Source organism: Cetorhinus maximus, chromosome 19 (genome assembly GCF_964194155.1).
Source record: "Cetorhinus maximus chromosome 19, sCetMax3.hap1.1, whole genome shotgun sequence".
NCBI lineage: Eukaryota > Metazoa > Chordata > Chondrichthyes > Lamniformes > Cetorhinidae > Cetorhinus > Cetorhinus maximus.
In genome coordinates this window covers 36,086,630-36,092,790 of record NC_135897.1, presented here as the reverse complement: position 1 = coordinate 36,092,790, position 6,161 = coordinate 36,086,630, and positions in this window count along the sequence as shown.

The window sequence follows — 6,161 nt, the reverse complement described above, 5'->3', positions numbered from 1 at the left end:
GAGAGGGGGGAATGATGGGGTGAGAGAGAGGGGGAATGATGGGGGGAGAGAGAGGGGGAATGATGGGGGGAGAGAGAGGGGAATGATGAGGGGGGAATGATGGGGAAGGAGGGGGAATGATGGGGGGAGGAGGGAATAATAGGGAAGGAGGGAAGGGGGGGAGGGAGTGAATGATGGGGGTGTGGGGGAGAGGGGGGAATGATGGGGGGAAGTGGGCAAATGATGGGGAGGGGGATGGGGGGAATGATGGGGGAGAGGGGAAGGGGGAATGATGGGGGAAGGGGGATAGATTGGGGAAGGGGGAATGATAGGGGAGGGGGAGTGAAGATGGGGGCAAGAGGGAATGATAGAGGGAGGGGAGGGGGGAATGGTGGGGGGAGGGGAGGGGGAATGATGGGGGAGGGGGGAATGATGGGGGAAGCGGGGAGAGGCAAGGGATAAGGATGATGGGGGAGGGGGATGATGGGGGAGGGTGAATGAAGGGAAGGAGGAGGAGGGGTGATGATGGGGGGAGGGGGAGTGAAGGTGGGGGCAAGGGGGAAATGATGGGCGGGAGGGGGAATGATGAGGGGATGGGGTGAATGATGGGGGAAGGAGGGGAGGAATGATGAGGAGCAGGTGTGGGGGAGGGGAGGGAGCAGGATGATGGGGAGGAGAGTGGAATGATGGGGGCGAGAGGGGAGGGAGGAGGATGGTGGGGGGAGGGGGGAATGATGGTGGAGGGAGAGGGATGATGGGGAGGGGGGAATTATGGAGGTTAGGGGGAGGAGGGGGGATGATGGGGAGGGGTAGGGGATGATGAGGAGGGGGAGTGGGGGATGATGGGTGGAGAGGGGGGGAATGATGGGGGAGAGGGGATGATGGGGGAGGGGGGTGATGATGGGGGGGGAGTGGGGGATGATAAGGTGGTGATGGGGGGTGGGGGAGGAACGAAGATGGGGGATGATTGGCGGGAATGATGGGGGGTTGATGGGGGTAGGGATGACGGGGGGAGAGGGAGAAATGGGGGAGAGGAGAAGGGGAGGAGGGAGAAAGGGGGGTAAGCGGAAGAGGGGGAAAGGGGAGGAGGGGAAAAGGGGAGGAGGAAAGGAGGGTAAGGGGAGGAGGGGGAAAATGGAGGGAGACACTGGGAGGAGTGGGGAAAGGCGGGCGGGGGGGGAAATGGGGAAAATGGGAGGGGGAGGGGGGAAAACGGGAAGGGTGTAGGGGGGAAAGAAGAGAGGGTGAAAGCAGAGAAGGGAGGAGGGGTGAAAGCGGAGTGTGGAAAAGGGGAGGGAGAGGAGGTTGGAAACCTAATAGTGAAGGAGACAAAGGATTGGTCGGCCCTCAGGCTTACCACATTGTGCAACCTGGGATCAAAGTATATGCTGATCCTTAGAATGTCAGGCTGTGATCTATCAAGACACTATCAAGCTGTCTTCTTCCTTCAAACTGTTAATCAGAGATTTCTCTCTGTACTTTGGTATCCTGTTGTCTTTACTTTGCAAAAATATACTTTATTCATAACATATCTGAAAGAACATTACAAAACATTTCAAAATGGCCATCACAGAAAAGTGCAATAATATTCAAATTTTCTACAAAGATCATGTTGCACTCTGAGGTGCTTCAATACAATCAAAGGAACATTATGAACATTTCAAAACAATCATTACAGAAAGTACAATTGTATTTAAATTGTCTACATAAATATATATTCTGATGCAAAAACACAACAGGAAAAGTGGCCCACCCATGGCTAACAAAATAAATTAAGGATAGTATTAGATCCAAAGACGAGTCATATAAAGTTGCTAGAAAAAGTGGCAAGCCTGAGGATTGGGAGCAGTTTAGAATTCAGCAAAGGAGAACCAAAAGATTGATTGAGAGGGGAAAAAGAGTATGAGAGTAAACTTGCAAGGAACATTAAAGAGGACTGTAAAAGCTTCTATAAGTATGTGAGAAGAAAAAGCATTAGTGAAGATAAATGTAAGTTCCTTACAGTCCGAAACAGGAGAGTTTATAATAGAGAACAAGGATATGGCAGAGCATTAAACAACTACTTTAGTTCTGTCTTCACGGAGGAAGACACAAATAACTTCCCAGAAATGCTAGGGAACCAAAGGTCTAGTGAGGAGGAGGAATTGAAGGAAATTCATTTTACTAAACAAAACAATGCTGGAGAAATTGATGGGACTGAAAGCCATCGAATGGAGCAGGCTCGCAGAGCCGAATGACCTATTCCTTGCTTCTATTTTTCTATGTTTAGATGATGTTGCACTTTGAGGTGCTTCAATATAATAGTGATACATGTAATATTCACTGCATACATTCAATGTGAGTCATACAGCCCGAGGGGGTCTATATGATTCCCAGCCCCTCGATGCACTATGGCTGAAAGGTCTTAGACAGCAACCTTTCCTCATTGCGCCTCTACAGTAGCTGCACCAAGCTTCCCTCAGTGTGTCATCCTGGACTTTGGAAAGTGCCAGTCTGCGACACTCAGTCGGGGACAACTCTTTACACTGAAGTGCAAACAAGTTTCGGGCAGACCAAAGAGCGTCTTTTACCAAGTTGATGTTCCTCCAGCTGCAGTGGTACCTTTTTTTTTGGAAAAATATACTTTTTTCATAAAGTATCTGAAAGAATATTACAAAACATTTCAAAATGGCCATCACAAAAAGTGCAATCAGATTCAAGTTTTCCACATAGATGCTTCATTACAATCAATGAACATTACAGACATTTCAACATGGTCATTACAGTCAGACAGTGCATTGGTATTTAAGTTATCTACATAGACTATGTTGCACTCTGAGGTGCTTCAATACAATTATGATACAGGTAGTATTCAATGTGTGTCATATCCTGTTGTCTTCATAGGACCCCCAATATATACCTAACGAGACTCTCACCTGTTTCCAGCAGGTTGCCCATTGATGACTTGGATAGTTTCAGACTTGGTTCGATGGTCTTTCCGGACTCTGTGTTGAGACAATTTAAAGATGTTGACAGATGATTTCTGTCTTTTCTTCTGGAGTCAGCAACTGCTGGGTTGACATTTAAGATTCTGCCTGTGGCATGTGGCTGGTCAAAAAACAGACGAGGCACAGGTTGCAGGATGGCTGGAGAGAGAGAGTGTCAACTCAGATCTTTCTGGTCTCATTCTGACTGGCCTGGAAAAAACAGTTCCTTAAAACGTAAAGAGGGTTAGCTTGCTTATCACATGACCTCCTCACACAAACTGACCAGTTACCCATACATGGTCACAGTAAGCTGGTTTCAGGTCCATTGTTTAAATTATGGCTGGTGAATTTCCCTTCTCAGCTGGGATTGAGTCTTGGGAAAGTCAAAACAGGGTGTCAATTTATAAACATCGTAGTTGCTGTTCATCGAACGTCAGAAAGTCGAGGACTACCTGTACTTAAGAGAATTAGTTGTTGTGCAAGAACCCATGCCACAGGATCACTCCATGTGATGTGGTGGAATCCCACCACCATGGTGTGGAGCACAGCCCCAGTGTTTAGATCCATCCTGTTCACCTGGACTGTGGAGCCCCCAGCTGTCCCACTCTCCCTGTCCCAGGCACTGACTTCACTTCAGGCTAAGCCCCACTTCTGTCTTGCCTGGGAATAGGCGGCCTTTTGGCAAGAACTAACCCTGCGATGCAGCACTCCCCATCTGCAACTCTTCCATCTCAGAAGTGTTGCAGCCAGCGAGGTGACCCAAAACAGTCCCCAGGCTATAGAGAGCCTGGTCAGTATCACATTATTGTTTGTAGGAGATTGCTGTGTGTAAATTAGCTGCCATGATTTCTGCATTACAATAATGGCTACATTTCAGAAGTACTTCATTAGCAGTGAAGTGTCTTGGGACGTTCTGTCGTATACATTGTGGCCTCAACCCGGGCCCTCTATACTGGAAGTAGAACCGTCGCTCTACAAATGTCCAGTCGCCATCAGTCCCCCAGATAAAAGTTCCAGCTGCCTGCCACTCATTCGCTCTATCTATACCCATTAACATTTTGCATTTCCTAAATCTCCCAGATTGTTTTCAATGGTCAACAAGAGATTGATGCCTATTCCAGTAACCTCCTGGCCAATCCAGGAGGGTAGCCAACCCTATTTTTTAAGGCAGAGTTTACATGCAGGGGGATATCATCAGATATCTTTGCGATATACTGTGGAACTTCACTTAAATTCATGATGATGCTTCAAAGATGAAAATTCAGAAATGATGTAACACATGGCATCCTATTGCAATTGTTAAACAGTTGAAGAGTTGAAGCAAGTTCATAATGACTAAACATCACAAGAATTCTATTTAACCACAATGTGTACCCATAGATAATTCCCTAAACTGCCATATGCCCTGAAAAAAACAGCACATATTGTGAAATTTCAGCTGTTACATTATAATCAATATTGATTTAATCTCACATTGTTGTAACAATGCAGTAAAGTGACACAATGTTAATAGGTATTTCAAGTATTTATAGTAACTATGTTGCTAGTTTTAAGTTATTTGTACAGTCTGATAAATTCTTGTTTAATCTCAATGTTAGGATAACCTGTGAGATAAATATCTTCAATTAATTTCTTTTCTAGTGGACAGGGAACCAACAAACTTTGCCTACAAAGTTGACACCAGAGATCTGAGAGCTAAGCTATGCAACAGAATGGAACAGCGAAGATATGCCAGAGGTTCAATAGTGAATTTGTTACAACATTATTATGGGTGAACCCTACCTAGTTCATATTATTGCACTCTTTGCATGCTATGCAGTTATAACCTCCAGCTCCAAAAATATTATCAACTGACCATGAGTTATTCCATGGTTATTCTTTAATTTTTTAAATATTTTGAAAAGTTTTAGATAAAACGATTATTTCAGACTTACATTTAAAATGCAGCAGCCATTTGATATAATAGATATTTTGTGTCTGTCTTCACAGTAGGAAACACAATGAACATATTAGAAGTCCTGGGGAACCAAGAGTCTAATGGGAGTGAGGAAATTAAAGAAAATAATATGACTAGTGAGGAAAAAGTGCTGAAAAAATTAATGGGACTAAAAGCTGACAAATCCCCAGATGTGATGGCCTCTTCAGGCTTTAGAAGAGGTGGCTGCAAGTATAGTGGTTCCATTGGTTTTGATCTTCCAAAATTGCCGAGATTCTGCAATAGTCCTCACGCATTAGAAGGTAGCCAATGTAACCCCGCTGTTCAAAATAAGAGGGAGAGAACACACAGGGAATTACAGGCCAGTTAGCCTGACATCAGTAGTAGTGAAAATGCTAGAAAAATGATCTGGTAGCAGGGCACTTGGAAAATCATAATATGATTGGATGAGAGTCTACATGGTTTTATGAAAGGGAAATCCTGTTTGACAAATCTTTTAGAATTTTTTGAGAGTGTAATGAGCAGGGTAGATAAGGGGCAACCAATGGATGTAGTATATTTGGATTTTCAGAAGGCATTTAATACAGTGCAACCCAAGATGTTGTTACACAAATTAGGAGGGCTCATTTGGATTGGAGGTAATATATTAGTATGGGTTGAAGATTAGTTGACAAATAGAAAATAGAGAGTAGGTATAAATGGATCATTTTTGGGACAGCAGGTGTAAATGGTGGAGTGCTGCAAGGATCATTGCCATTTACAATCTGTATCAATTACTGTATGTATAATATATCCAAGTTTGCTGATGACATAAAGCTACAAGGGAAAGTAAGCTATGAGGGGGTCATAAAGAGGTTGCAAAGGGATATAGACCAATTATTACAAGAAGGTAGCAGATCAAATATAATATGGGAAAATGTGAATTTATCCTCTCCAGTATGAAAAATGGAAAAGTAGAACATATTCTAAAATATAGGAGACCAGTAAATTTTGGTATTCAGAGGTAATTAGGGATTCATGTATATGAATCACACAAAGTTAACATGCAAGTATGTTCATCTTTATTGCATGGATGGTGGAGTTAGAGGTAAGGAAGTGTTGCTGCAATCATATAGGGCTTTGGTGAGACCAGAAATGGAGCAGTATGTTCAGTTTTTGTCTCCTTAGCGAAGGAAGGATCCCCTTAGAAGGGGAGCAACAAAGCTTCACTTGCTTGATTCCTGGGATGAGAAGGCTGTCTTATGAGGTGAGATTGAGTACAATAGGGATATATTCTCTGG